The sequence below is a fragment of the Erpetoichthys calabaricus genome, chromosome 12, assembly GCF_900747795.2.
Source record: "Erpetoichthys calabaricus chromosome 12, fErpCal1.3, whole genome shotgun sequence".
Taxonomy (NCBI): domain Eukaryota; kingdom Metazoa; phylum Chordata; class Cladistia; order Polypteriformes; family Polypteridae; genus Erpetoichthys; species Erpetoichthys calabaricus.
The window spans coordinates 6,253,249-6,268,629 of record NC_041405.2 but is presented as its reverse complement, the minus strand read 5'-3'; the positions used below and the strand labels follow the sequence as shown (position 1 = coordinate 6,268,629).

At 41.5% G+C, this 15,381-nt stretch overlaps 2 protein-coding genes across 2 annotated transcripts in view; both read left to right on the top strand.

The window, feature by feature from the left end:
• LOC127529812 (uncharacterized) overlaps window positions 1-15,381 on the top strand; it is a 119,184-nt gene that overhangs the window by 5,193 nt on the left and 98,610 nt on the right. The gene's annotated exons all lie outside the window — the stretch shown is intronic.
• The window catches only part of LOC114661781 (up-regulator of cell proliferation-like), a 133,425-nt gene that overhangs the window by 22,329 nt on the left and 95,715 nt on the right, over window positions 1-15,381 (top strand). The gene's annotated exons all lie outside the window — the stretch shown is intronic.

The following is a 15,381-nucleotide window of genomic DNA, read 5'->3' as shown; positions in this document are numbered from 1 at the left end:
CAACCACAGCCTTACGCCTCCCTGACAGTCTGCTGCAATCGTCTAGTGGCCTGATAGCTTAGCTTTACTAGGAGCTGCACAACACGTGTCAGGGCGTCATTGTGATGGGTGGTCTGGACAGGTCTTCCTTCCATTTCAGCTCTTAACTCCTGCATCACGTAGATGAAGTCATTTCCACGTCTACAGTCCAATGATTTGTCCTCAGAGATGCATTACCACAATATTTCATGTACTTATATACAGTATATGACTTTGGTTAAACGTGACGTGTATAAGTAGTTCCTTCTAATTTGCATTTCCAGCTTTTTGTTACTCAATTGCTTTCTGACTTTCCCTTTGGCGGCCACTGTCTGTTTCTGTCTGTCTCTGTTTGTACCACAGGAGGCAGCCAGGGAACATCGTTCTTTAGAATTAACATATGAGTCGGGTCAGACGCAGCTAACGAAAGAGCTTAAGTACAACTTTAGTTACAAACAGTTTTGGGAAACCACTTTTCTCAAAATGCATGTACTTAAATGCAAATTAACGTTGTTCTTAGTGTTACAAAGCTTTCAGGAAACTCACCCCTTAGTTTTTTGTTTTTTATTTTTCTTTTACAATTTACTAACATTTCGGTAATCTTACTTTAAAAGCCTGCTGAGCTCCTGTCTGTACCTTTATAATACCCCTATTGTTTTAAATAATAAGAAATTATATAACAGAGTGGATGTCTTTCTTTATTGAAAAGTTGCATTTCTGATAAAAAAAAAACTTTTTAAATCTGGTGATCTTGTTATGCTGAAACTTATATTTAACTTTAATATTATAAAAAAGTCTTGTGTAGTGCATTGATTTGTGACTGATAAAACTTAAAATAACATTTGAAAAGTGAACCCCTGGTACAACGCAGTTGTTTGACTAAGCTTACTGAACACTCGAGAGGACCATTTGTGTTCACAGCCCCTGATTGTCCCTTAACCCCCATCTACATCCTCCGATTCTGCGTAATCATTTCGGAAAGATATCACAAATATTATTTCCATAGCTTTAGTTAGGCTTTACTCTTTATAAATTTCAACTTCTTTTATTATCATTTCCTCCACATGTTAAATTGGTTAGTGGATCTTTTAAGTCATTTTTCAAGCTATTTTTGAATCTGAATAATAACACATGTTTAAAAAATAATATGTCAAGTTCTATCCATCCATCCATGCATTGATTTTATTTAGCATTTCTTGAGTACAGTGTCAGAAAATTCTAGAATATTTCTAGCAGTACAAAGTATGTGGCAGACCTGAATCCCAGATGGGACAGCATACTCCACCACATGGGCCAGTTTTGCCTCCTAAATGGAGTGTCTTTAGATTACACCAGAGTCACTGGAGAAAGCCCACCACAAACAGTGGACAGAAAATCTTTGAATCCATTGAAGCCGAGTAGTTCCAGATTTGTCTGCAAACAGGACAGCATCAAGCAACATTTCCTCACAGCCTTTTGCTTCCCACTAGACTTAATGTAACTGTTGATGGCCAATCACATATTTACACTTTTCCAGAGAAGAAGAAAAAGAAGAAGAAACATTCTCACAATTTGTAGAACATGGAGAGGTCACATTAAGGCCTGGAAAAAGATCACAAGGCATTTGTCTGAAGTCAATATTGGACACTCCATTAGGGGAATGCAAAGAAGATTATCAGCAATGGGACAGCCTGACTGAAACTTACAGCATTTAGCGTTTATTGTGATTGATATAAACATGTTCTGTCTTTTTGTTTCACTTAATAATAATAGCATGACTTGAATATTGAATATACAGAGTACAGTAAATGTAATGTAAATAGTACAGAGAATATATGTTAATAACCTTCAATAACAGCATATGTAGCAGAGCCTCACCTTACATGAGGGTTTGCAAACATCATTGCAAACAGAAGAAATTTACATAGTGAAACTTCCTTAGGTAACTGCTGATATCACCTCTAAAAGCAGCTACATTGTTTTAACCTGCAGCCAATAATATGTACATTATCATTCTATATCAGTTGCTTCACAGAATTAGTAGCTTTATATACATTCTACCCTTGTACGGTAAGGTATTTTCTGATTGAAAAGAGCGAATTACGTAACTTGTTCAAATGAATGACATAATTTGTTCAAATGAGTTACTAATTCATTCAAATTTACAATTTTTTTTTTTTTTTGTCGCCTACCACTCTGTAGTTTTTGAAAGTGACAAGAGTGTGACATAAGTGGACATGAGAAGATACACACAGCAAGTGAGGCCAAGCGATTATGTGTGCCACACAGAATGAGACAGGTGAGAGGACAAGAGGACTGCGTCTGGCTGTTTATCACTACCTTACACAGCGGTGTGTGTGTGCGTGTGTGTGTGTGTGTGTGTGTGGCAGGTAGAAAGAGAGGGAGTCTCAGCAGCCAAAGGACGTCCTGATTCCTGCACCACTGCATGCCAGCATTTAATCACCTTGTGTATTATCGTGATATTTCCCTCTACTTACCCTTTACCTGTTTTCTTCAAGGGTAAGTGTACTCGTCAAGTTATGTTACCGGGTTGGTGTACTGTTTTATTTTAAGATTATCACACACATACATAGCGATACAAACACACAGAACCTCAACAGTGCCCTATGAATGACAAGCACACAGCTGGCTATTGCCTAAGCACTTTAAACCACACAAGTGATTTATGATTAACACAACTTGTCCCTCTCTTAGCACTTCAGTAGACTTACTTATTATCGGCACGAACAACATATGACGTTTTAATGATGTCTCAGACCTAAATTTTACGTTTGGTTTACAGGAATACATTTAAACATACAAAGGCTCAGTATCCTTGACTATAGGCCATTTCTCAGCCGAGAATGCCTTGTTTATGTCCTGTTCCCTACTATTGAGTGGAGCTTTCACCCTCAGCCTTAATAAGCCTCGCAGCACGTAGCGTATAACATTCCTCCGGCTGCACCAGGTATTCAAAGAAATCTACCTTATTACTTCAATCACTCTAAACATTAAGACAAAGCATAGAAAGTTAAAACTAGTGTGGTATTTATTACAGGAACAATAATAATACCACTGAAACAAAGAATAACAGAAAATAGGACTGATAGTAAAGTCTGGATAAATATAGTCTGTAGAAAAAGCTTACGAAAAAGTAAAGATGACAAGGATGAATGTTGCAGGTGGCTTGTGATTGAGCACTCGTAGTTGTTCATGATGCTTTTTAGACGACCAAATGCAAACAGCTGCATGTTGACGTTGCCCTGTCCACCTTTGATGTATTCATCCCTTCTTCTTCCTCCCTTCTTCCTTACTTACTCACTATATCGCTCCTCAGACGAGGCATATTTATTCTAAAATTCTACCTAGTGTTTTGCAAGATGTGAATGTTAGGTAGTCTGATTGGCTGGCTGTCAATATAATGAATTAATTCACTGTCCGTTTTCCCAAAAAATGAAACTTTTTGATGTTCTCTGAGGTGTCGCTATGTCTTCCTTTCCCAGGCTGTAAGTTAATTAGATGTCCATCCTTTCTCAGGTTATAAAGTAATTGAGCCACCAGCATGTCTTTCTTTCTTTGTTGGAACAGCTGTTTTAAAAGTCAGATATAACTGGGAAGAAGACCTGCTTTGATTTGTCCTGAATGTAGTTCATCTGTTGTCTTGTCTTGAACAAAATATAATGGAAATATAAACCAAAAAGTACAGATTCTGTACCCCACAACACCTCATTTCATATTAAAACACAGATATTTTTTATAATTTGTTAATCACAAGGTATGAGCATTTTAAAAGTTAAAATAACATTTATGAATTTTGATATCAACCTTTTAAAATTTTATATCAATTTTTTCAAATTTAAAATTATCATTTTAAATTTTAATATGAATAATTTTATATTGTGTACAGCCCTTTCAGTTGGAATGACAGACACACACTTTTAACCACATACTTAAAAAGACCATTGATTTTGTTCTTCTTTTAAAGGTTTAGGGAAAGATTTCCAGTATACAGTAATTCAGCAGTTTAAATCCATACAGCTGTTAAAATTTAAAGACACATTTAAGAAAATTTGACATCAAGGAAAATAATTTGAGTTGATAATTTATTTAATGTTTTTGAAGTTTGATATCAAAAATGTTTCCCCAATAGCAAACAATTAAAAATGTTATCAAATGTTTTCATTTTGATTTTTAACCTTAGGATATCAATGTTATTTTTTAAAACACAATATCAATTCTTATAAATTTGATGTCACATTTTTGAAAACTAATATCAAATTTCAGAATCACAAAACTGAAATTAAAAATGTGGATAATGAACTTTGCACCTCAAAAGTTGTTGAAAGGCTTTGGTTTTCGTTATTACTTGATATCAGTTTTCTAAGTGATGATATCTAATTTTAAGGACTCAGAGATATCACATTTTAAAACGCTGTCATGAAGTTAGGTATCAAAATTGAATCCCTGAATGCAATTTCTTCAGTGCATGAGATCAAATAATGAAACTGCTAATGTCACATTTTGAAAAGGTTCATATCAAAATTCAGAAACTTGATACCAATTTCCAAAAGGTTTATATCAAATTTAAAAAATGTGATATTACGCTTTACTCCCAGAGCACTTATGACTGCTGGACTACTTTTCCTTCTCTTCACTTCACTTTTAGTTCCATGCTGTGTTAACAAAAACTTTGCATTCACCAATTTAACTGCACACATGGAATTAACAAAATATAACTTTTTTTGTCACTTGATTGAATGCTGGTGAATCTTATTTATTTTTTAAGCTGAATTCAAATATTTAATCTTTATCACACAAAATATTTCAAGTATTTAAACTTTATCACACAAAGATTGTAAGTGACAATAACAGTGTATTTGTGCTATATAGTATACACTTGCTGGGAGTGTCTGACCTAACAGGGAGAAGTCCGCCATTTTCTGCTGCCGTTGACCTCTTGGGGGTCCAGCAGTTGTCAGCCAGCATAGTGGGACATAGTGTTGCTTGTCCATTTCAGAAATGTCCTGATGGAACTGTTTGTCATGATCATTGATGTCTGCTCCAACATTGCCATGGAAGAAGTCCAGAAAGAAACATTATATTTCCTGGCTTTGTTATTGGACTTCTGTGCTCGTCACGGATTGTCCATAACAAACACCATGTTCAAGCATAGGGGTGTTCATATGTGCACTTGGCACCAGGACACCCTAGGCCTCAGTTCGATGATCGACTTTGTGGTCGTGTCGTCGGACTTGCGGCCACATGTCTTGGACACTCGGGTGAAGAGAGGGGCGGAGCTGTCAACTGATCACCACCTGGTGGTGAGTTGGCTTCGATGGTGGGGGAGGATGCCGGTCAGGCGTGGTAGACCCAAACGTGTTGTGAGGGTCTGCTGGGAACGTCTGGCAGAGCCCCCTGTCAGAAGTAGCTTCAACTCCCACCTCCGGCAGAACTTCGACCACATCCCGAGGGAGGTGGGGGACATTGAGTCCGAATGGGCCATGTTCCGTGCCTCTATTGTTGAGGCAGCTGACCGGAGCTGTGGCCGTAAGGTGGTCGGTGCCTGTCGTGGCGGCAATCCCCGAACCCGCTGGTGGACACCGGCGGTGAAGGAAGCCGTCAAGCTGAAGAAGGAGTCCTACAGGACCCTTTTGTCCTGTGGGACCCCAGAGGCAGCTGATAGGTACCGGCAGGCCAAGCGGAATGCGGCTTTGGTGGTTGCTGAGGCAAAAACTCGGGCGTGGGAGGAGTTTGGGGAGGCCATGGAGAATGACTTTCGGACGGCTTCGAGGAGATTCTGGTCCACCATCCGGCGTCTCAGGAAGGGGAAGCAGTGCAGTGTCAACACTGTATATGGTGGGGATGGTGCGCTGCTGACCTCGACTCGGGACGTTGTGGGTCGGTGGGGGGAATACTTCGAAGACCTCCTCAATCCCATTAACATGCCTTCCAATGAGGAAGCAGAGCCTGGGGACTCAGAGGTGGGCTCCCCCATCTCTGGGACTGAGGTCACCGAGGTGGTCAAAAAACTCCTTGGTGGCAGGGCCCCGGGGGTGGATGAGATACGCCCGGAGTTCCTCAAGGCTCTGGATGTTGTAGGACTGTCTTGGCTGACACGCCTCTGCAACATCGCATGGACATCAGGGACAGTGCCTCTGGATTGGCAGACCGGGGTGGTGGTCCCCCTCTTTAAGAAGGGGGATCGGAGGGTGTGTTCCAACTACAGAGGGATCACACTCCTCAGCCTCCCTGGAAAAGTCTATTCAGGGGTCCTGGAGAGGAGGGTCCGTCGGATAGTCGAGCCTCGGATTCAGGAGGAACAGTGTGGTTTTCGTCCTGGTCGCGGAACAGTGGACCAGCTCTATACCCTTAGCAGGGTCCTGGAGGGTGCATGGGAGTTTGCCCAACCAGTCTACATGTGTTTTGTGGACTTAGAAAAGGCATTCGACCGTGTCCCTCGGGGAATCCTGTGGGGGGTACTCCGAGAGTATGGGGTACTGCCCCCCCTGATAAGGGCTGTTCAGTCCCTGTACGATCGGTGTCAGAGCTTGGTCCGCATTGCCGGTAGTAAGTCGAACCCGTTTCCAGTTAGAGTTGGACTCCGCCAGGGCTGCCCTTTGTCACCGATTCTGTTCATAACTTTTATGGACAGAATTTCTAGGCGCAGCCAGGGTGTTGAGGGGGTCCGGTTTGGTGGGCTCAGGATTGGGTCACTGCTTTTTGCAGATGATGTTGTCCTGTTTGCTTCATCAGGCCGTGATCTTCAGCTCTCTCTGGATCGGTTCGCAGCCGAGTGTGAAGCGGCTGGGATGAGAATCAGCACCTCCAAATCCGAGACCATGGTCCTCAGCCGGAAAAGGGTGGAGTGCCCTCTCAGGGTTGGTAGCGAGATCCTGCCCCAAGTGGAGGAGTTCAAGTATCTCGGGGTCTTGTTCACGAGTGAGGGAAGAATGGAGCGTGAGATTGACAGGCGGATCGGTGCGGCATCCGCAGTAATGCGGGCGCTGCATCGGTCAGTCGTGGTGAAAAAGGAGCTGAGCCGCAAGGCGAAGCTCTCAATTTACCAGTCGATCTATGTTCCTACCCTCACCTATGGTCATGAGCTATGGGTAGTGACCGAAAGAACGAGATCGCGAATACAAGCGGCTGAAATGAGTTTCCTCCGCAGGGTGTCTGGGCTTTCCCTTAAAGATAGGGTGAGAAGCTCAGTCATCCGGGAGGGGCTCAGAGTAGAGCCGCTGCTCCTCCGCATCGAGAGGAGTCAGATGAGGTGGCTCGGGCATCTGATCAGGATGCCTCCTGGACGCCTCCCTGGTGAGGTGTTCCGGGCACGTCCAACCGGGAGGAGGCCCCGGGGAAGACCCAGGACACGCTGGAGGGACTATGTCTCTCGACTGGTCTGGGAACGCCTTGGGATTCTCCCGGAAGAGCTAGAAGAAGTGGCCGGGGAGAGGGAAGTCTGGGCATCTCTGCTCAAGCTGCTGCCCCCGCGACCCGACCTCGGATAAGCGGGAGACAATGGATGGATGGATGGATGGGCTTTGTAAAACATCAGAAGATCATCCTCTCTTTGTTGGCAGTTGTCTACCTTATGATTTTGCAAGAAGTTTCTACAAACACTCTTGAAGACCTGCCATGAAGCATTTTTGCACTTGGTTCAATTGGTCATTAAAGTTCCTCATTTGAGATCTTAAAAAAGTTCCTTCTCTCTAATTGTAGGTAACTAAGTACATTCCTGAAGTTGGCATGACAAACAGCACATCTTGTCATGTTCCAATTCCACTTGTCAAACTGGTTTTAGGCCCTTTTACTGACCCTGTCATAAAATTACAAAGACTCAGTCCTAAAGGGAGGCCATCACACCATTGCTGTTCTTATCAATGATGTAACACTAATATTACATTGTTTATCAGCTTATACAGAAAATTTCACACCACAGCAGAGTGTTATTTAGATTTGGAAAAAGCTGCACAAATATGTGTTAACAGGGCCGTTCTTGTGTGCTCTACGTTTCCCATATGAATGCAGTGAGAGGTGCGTTTGAATACTTGGCCTTGAGTCAGATTTGTTCACTGTAGGTGTTGGACTCTGTCAACGCTGTGTCTTGTTACTATTCCTGTTGGAGGTTTTCATAGACAGGATAACAAGGTGCAGCCAAGGGTGTGAGGTGGTCCGGTTGGGGAGGCTTAGGGAGGATGTTTTCTTATTTGCCTTACCTGACTGTGTTCTTCGGCACAAATTTGAGCAATTCGCTATGGAGAGTGGAGTAACTGTCTCACCAGGGAAACTTGTTTCAGAAAACGATGATCATTCTTTATAAGAGCACAAGTATTGGTAGACGTCAGGGACATTTTTCGTACTTGATTGCCTTTGAAGGATTAGATATAAAATATGAAGCAGCTGATATTGAATGAATAAATTGATTTTAAGAATAGAGATGATACAATGTTTAGGAAAAAAGAGGTTAAGAAAAACAATGCAGATAACAAAACAGAAACCTGTTCAGATGAAGGAGAAAGAAAAATGAGGCATAGCAGGGAGAGGTCATAAGGCTTTAAAATGGAGCAGAAAGGCCTTTGAGCCAGGGCCTTAACCTGAAAAATGCTCCAGGGGCAAAGCACAATGGCTAATCCTGGGATCTAACCGTCAAAGGTTATGTAAAAAGACAGTTTACCCTCATTGATTAATATAGTATATGAAATCAAAAAGTCAAATCAAAACTGCAAATAAAAACAAAAAGAATAATCAGCAGGAATGTGACACCAGAGGTAACCCTGGGTAACCCTGCATTAAGTATAATATCCCAGCAGATGGCACTGTTCTGCAAAAAAACAATTAAGCAGTAAACACACCTCAGTAGTTTAGCGTATTATTAAAATGTGTATTGTAGACATAACCAGTTCTCCAAATTTTCCATATGTTCAATACAATTTTTTTATGTACAAAAATCTTTCTTTTTGGAGTTTGTGAGTTTTTCTTTGTGTTTTTCGCAGTATTTGTGAAACAGAAAACAATCTGAAATGGCAATAATGACAATAATTCCACAAATTAAATAGACCATATCAAACACTTCTATCTTGATCGTAACTTTTAATCATAATAAAAACTGTAGTGAAAATATATTGAAAGAAAAACTAAATACAGTGAACCCAGACCTGGACTAATGGGGTTTTGAAAAACCTCTGACAGTTTCCTGCATCTAACACTCTTTGTTGTTATTCACTAGAAAAACTCTCTATGGCCAGTCTACCGTATTTCAAACTCACCTGCCTCTCCATTGAAGTCACCAACTATTCAAACAAATGTTTTTGCGGATCTCAAATTAAATTAAACTTGTGTTGTTTGCTGCAATTCAGGAGAAAACTGCTATGGAGTTAACTTGAGTATGACCCCAATGTCATTATTTAATTATTTCAATTCAGATAATGCATATTGTTATTTCTGCCTTGTCTGTGGCAGTAGGTAGCATCACACATTTTTGTTAATAACCTCATGGTCATCAACAATGGGAAGAGGTGAGCAAAGAGAAAATGAAGAAGTCTCTTCAGTCAGGCCCATCTGACATACGGTAATCTGCACCATCCCCCATCCTTTGTTCTTTCACTTGTCCTGTTTCATTCAAAACAACTCCTAAACTGGTGCACTTTCTTCCCAACTCAGTCATTCTTGCAATAGCATTTTCAGAACTTTCACACACAAGCACTTGAATTTCTCTTATTTCCACTGTTGCTTATTTTAATTCCACACTTTCTCCACTCCGTATCCATATTCCATTATCCAGTTCATGAATTTCAGTCAACTATGGCCATTCAAACTCACAAGCTTCTCTTCCTTTTATCCGATTTCTTTTTCGTAAATCATTTTGTAACACACTCAGCTCAGCTTCTGCTTTATGTACCTTCACTACACGTTTCCATTTCCTACCTTTAGCCTGCTTGCCTCTGCCACTCCACTGGAAGATGTCTGGCTTTAATACGAAGTTCGGCATTTCTGAGTCCACAATCCTACCATAATACAATTTGTAATAATAATAATAATAATAATAATAACAATAATAATAATAAATTTTATTTATAGGGCACTATACATTAGCAGTAAACTAGGGGGCTCCGCCCCCTGCTCGCTTCGCTCGCCAACCCCTGGAGTTGGGAAATGACAAAGAGCGTGATGTATGAATGAGATATAGAATAGTGTGAAGGTGTAGATGATGTAAATAGAAAGCAAACAATAAAGTGTGTGGCACAGTGTAAAGAGTTATTGGAAAATTTCTTTGTACATGCCTTTTAAGTGTAAAAGGTAATTTCAGGTCAGAACTTGTAAGGTCAATGAAGATGGTCATCGTCGTGATCAGAGTCAAGTTTGTCAGAGCTTAGAAAGAGTTGTGTCTCTCCAGGAAGTAATGGAATGACTTGGGTATTTATGTTTTCTACATTAATATTGTTTGGACATAATATAGTGCGTTGTGTTAAAAGGGGCATTTGGTCTAATGAGATTGCTGTTGCAAATATCTCTGTAACTAAGTCGTCGCAGATAAAGGCTTGAGGAATTGTAATAATATGTGGGTGAGGTCTATCTGTATTGGTGAGTGTACCATCTCCCAGATGTAATAACCAATTGTTATGATCTGGATGTGGACATCGCATGTTTTGTACGAACTGTATCTTTTGAAAGCAATGCCAATTGTCTGCGTATTTTAAGGTGCACTGAACAATAGCTGAGCGCATGGCATGTGGAACAATAGCTAAGCACTGTCTAAAATCTCCTCCTAATAAAAGTACCTTTCCTCCAAAGGGAATATTATTATTCATCAATGTTTGTAGAAGTTTATGAATGGTGTTGAGTAAGTGACTGGATGCCATTGTACATTCATCAATAATTAACAGTTTTGCAAGACGGATGTCATGTGCAGTGCCACTGTTCATGTTCATAGTGGATACCGATTTGTAGGATCTAATGCAGTTCATAAAGATTTCACTTTCAGGTACATCGTTAGTTAGAAGGTTCTGTAGATATGCAGGATATGAATGTAAAGGAGGCAGTCTAATTTGACCCTTTTGACAACAACGTGTAAATCCATTACTTGTATTGTCTGTTGTTTCTTCAGGGAAGTTAAGTGAATGACAATGATTGCAAATGACATTCATTAATCCCAATGAATTTTCCTGAATAATGGACTCATTATTGAACGCGTTGTCAGCTAACTGGCGCAAGCGTTTAGCAGGTGTCTTTCGTTGATGTCCGTGACGTGTATCTTTTGCTTGTGCCGTTTGAGAGGTGCGTTGTTGTATGTGTAGTATTTGGGACGTGTTGTTTTGGAGCGTAATCGATTTGCCTGTGCTGTGTGAGAAGCCCGCTGTAGTCTACTGCGTGCATTGTTTGTATTGAGTGTTGCTCGTTTTTGTATGTCGGTCAGTTGAGCTTTCTCTTTTTGGAGCCTTGCCTGCTTGTTTTTCGGCATTCCAGATGCGCGGTGTAGACGTCTGCGTTTATTTATTTTGTCCCTTCGCTGCCGTTTACGTATGTCTGAGACGGGAGGTGTTTCATTTTGAATCCGTGCCTGTTTCGATGCAGCACTTTGAGACGCGTGCTGTATGCATCTACGTTCATTGTGTCTGTCCATATGCGCTGGTTTCTGTTAATGTGTTAGTTGTGCTTTGCGTTTTTGGAGCCAAAACATTTTTTCTGCAGGAGGTTCAGAAGCGCGTTGTAAGCGCCGCCGTGTATTTTGTTTTTTCATGTGGGTTCGTGTGTTTGGTCCCGTTATCCGAGCGGTATCGTTTTGTACCTGTGATCGTGTATTCATGACTTGTTTGTTCTTCAGCATGAGAAATATGGATAAGTAATAAGGAGGATCGCACTCACTGTTAATATGGAGCCTTTTCTGCAGTTGAACGGTTAATAGTGCTTCAGTGTAAGGAGATCCACCTATGCTGCATAGTGTGAAGGTGTTGAGATGACGTATGTTTAATATGGACGGTTCCTTTAGAAATGGGGCTTTGGGTGTCACTTCTTATTGATGTTAGTGTGTTTGTGGGTCTGAATCGTCGTCTTTGTGAACGTTTCGTGTGCCATGTCCGTAGTCTGTCCCGTTTCGTGTCTAATGGGCTTTGTGTGGCGGTCACGGCTTCTTTTTTTTGGTGTGCTAGGAGCTTGTTTGTGTGCGTCCCGTTTCGTGTGCAATGGGATTCGTGTGGCGCTGTGTGCTTTGCCGGCGTCTGAGGAGGGGGGGGGATGTTGCTTGGAGGGGGTGGTGGGATTGGTGGGGCGCAAGCGTCTTCTTTCTTTTTGTGTGCCAGGGGCTTGTTGAATCGTCCTCTTTGTGTGTGTCCCGTCCGTTGCTTGTGGGGGGGGGGGGGTGCTTGAAGGTGGGTGTGGGATTTGTGGGGCGCGAGCAGCTTCTTTTTTTTTTTGTGATAGTTTCGTGTGCAATGGGTTTCGTGTGGCGCTGTGTGCGTCGCCGGCGTTTGACTCCGTTTTTCTGTGCTGACTCCTTTTTTCTGTGGTCGCGGCCGCCTCTCGCGGCGCCTCATTTCTTGGGGCGCCTCATTTCTTGGGGCGCCTGCGCAGTACGTCTTTTTGCGGCTACGGCCCATGGCCGGATGTCCCTGCATCCATCCGGTTTACCATTCTCGGTTAGTAATGTGGATCTCAAAGTGCTACATAAAACATTTAAACAAAGACAAGGCAAGATAAAAACAGAGATAAAAAAACAATAATTATAGCATTCTTGTTAATAAGCTTTCCTAAAAAGAAAAGTTTTTAGCTGTTTTTTAAAACCGCCCACAATCTGCTGTGTTCTCAGGTTCTCATTCCAGAGCCGTGGAGCAGCGACTGCAAAGGCCCGGTCACCCACTGTATGAAGTTTGGTCATAGGGGGGGCGAGGTGGTAGGTATTTGCAAAACGGAGGTTTCTTGCAGTGGATTGTAGTATAAGGAGTTCCTTGAGGTATTGTGGAGCATTTCCATGAATACACTGATGAGTAAACAGAGTTTGTATTCAATACAGAGATGGACAGGGAGCCAATGAAGTGACCGAAGGATTGATGAAATGTGTTCATATTTCCGCACCCTTATCAGGATCCTTGCAGCACTATTTTGAATTTGTTGTAGTTTTTGAAGGCTCTTGTTAGATATCCTGAAGAGGAGTGCATTACAATAGTCCAGTCTGGATGAGACAATAGCATGAACCAGCTTTTCAGCATCACAGAGGGAGAGGTAGGGATGGAGTTTGGCTGTGTTTCAGAGATGAAGGAATGCAATTTTACAAAGGTGATGGACATGTGTATCAAATGACAGATGGGAGTCTAACTTGACACCCAGATTTGTAACAGAAGGGTAGAGGGTAATGGTACAGTCAGAAAAGGAAATAGAATTTACAGAGGAACGAAGTTGATGGGGGGTGCCAATTAAAAGAGCTTCAGCTTTTGTGCTGTTCAGCTTGAGGAAGTTTTTGGACATCCAGGCCCCAATCTCATCCCAGCAGGAGGAAAGAGTTGAAGGAGGTGTAAGGTAAGTCGAATCCAGTCTCACATAGTCTCCAAATTCATTATGGGTTTGCCTACTTTTTCCCCTGTAAGCTAACACTAACACACACACACACACACACACACCGTTGCTATCCTCACAGAAACTTGCTATCAATGGTGCCTACTCTGCCAGTCATTCATTAGTACTTCACACAGGACTCATTAAGATTCCATACATTCAGGTACATGTGGGTGATACTTGCACAGCCCACCACCACCACTGTACCCAAATAAGGCACTCACTACCATCAGCACTAACAAATATGCAGGTGTCGTCGTGACACACATGAAGTTTCGAAACTGTTTTTGTTTATATTCCATTCAGCAACCAAACAATGTTTTACTTCCTCCACATTTGTACACTGGGTGCCCTAAAGTTCACATACATACGCACACACACACATACATCAAAACAGTGTTTGCAAACAGGGTGCAAAACATGGTTACCCCAAAATCCTGCCGAATGCGCCAATTGTTTTGGTAGAGTTCTATATTACTCCACTTTCTCCTTTTGTATTACTAACGTGTAGACTTTGTCAGAATGCCTCAAATCTCAATTCAGGAGAAAACTGCTGTGGAGTTAACTTGCGTATGACCCCAATGTCATTATTTAATTATTTCTATTCAGATACTGCATATTGTTATTTCTGCCTTGTCTGTGGCAGTCAGGTTGCTCTGCACATTTTTATTAATAACTTCATGGTCATCAACAATGGGAAAAGGTGAGCAAGGAGAAGGGGAAGAAGTCTCCTCAGTCAGGCCCGTCTGACATACGGTAATCTGCAGTTAGGACACTCTGTGGTAGCATTTCACCAGTTCTGTCTTCCACTGATGATTTGTGTATTTTATGAATAGCTTGGCAATAGCTTGTTGTGCCAGTTGCTTGCGTTGAGCAGTGTTTACTTATTTTCTTTGTCTTATCTTGATGTCTTCTTACTAACTTTTGAAGATTTTAAGTATTATCACACCCACCTGTCAATGCAAGTGTTTCCTGTAACCTCACCTGACACAACACGATACAGCAACTTGTCACTGTTTTGTTTAAAGTAAAAATGCTCAAATATTTTCTGTTTTTTAAAAATTAAATACGTTTTTTTGGCTGGCTTTGTAGAAGTCTGATGAGGAGGCCCTTTGGGTCTGGAGGCTGTGGGGGTGTCTAACTGTGCCACTGCTTCAATCCCATTCTCTCAGACTGATTTATATTATAAAATATCTTTAAAAGGTAACTAGTGGCTTAAAAATTGTAAAACAATGTTTCAAAAAATATATATTTTAATAAGCAGTGAGTAAAATTAGTCACAAGTATTCTGTCGTGAACTAGGAGTCCCAAGCACTAAAGCGTTCCAAAGCATGTAGACCCAAACATTTCAAAAAGTGCAATTAGAGGGGGATACCACTGTCAAACCCTGGCTAGTAATAAACCCGAGCATGGAATTTTATACAATAAAAAGATTTAGTCTTCACAAAATAGATTCTCATCACAATCTCGTAGAGCTCAAACACAAAATGGAATAGCCTGTAACAAAGGCAATTCATGTCAAACAATGTCTGAATATGAAAGAAAGAGTGGTGAAAAAAAAATAGGAAGAAGGTCAAAGTTCTAAATTATACAAAAGGCACAAGCAGAGCAAAACACAAATAACTCACCAACTCTGGAGTGCATTCACAGTGGACCGCCAGGAACTGTGAGAGACCCGCCAGATTTGTAAGGGGGGAGGGCATTACTGGTGGTGAATGGCAGGTTGCCCCACCTTTTAGGGGACAGCCCAACAAAACACATTGAACATAACAAAGGCAGAAGGGTGTAAATTTAGGAGTGACTGTCAACAGTTACTGTGCATTAAGTCTAATTAAAAAA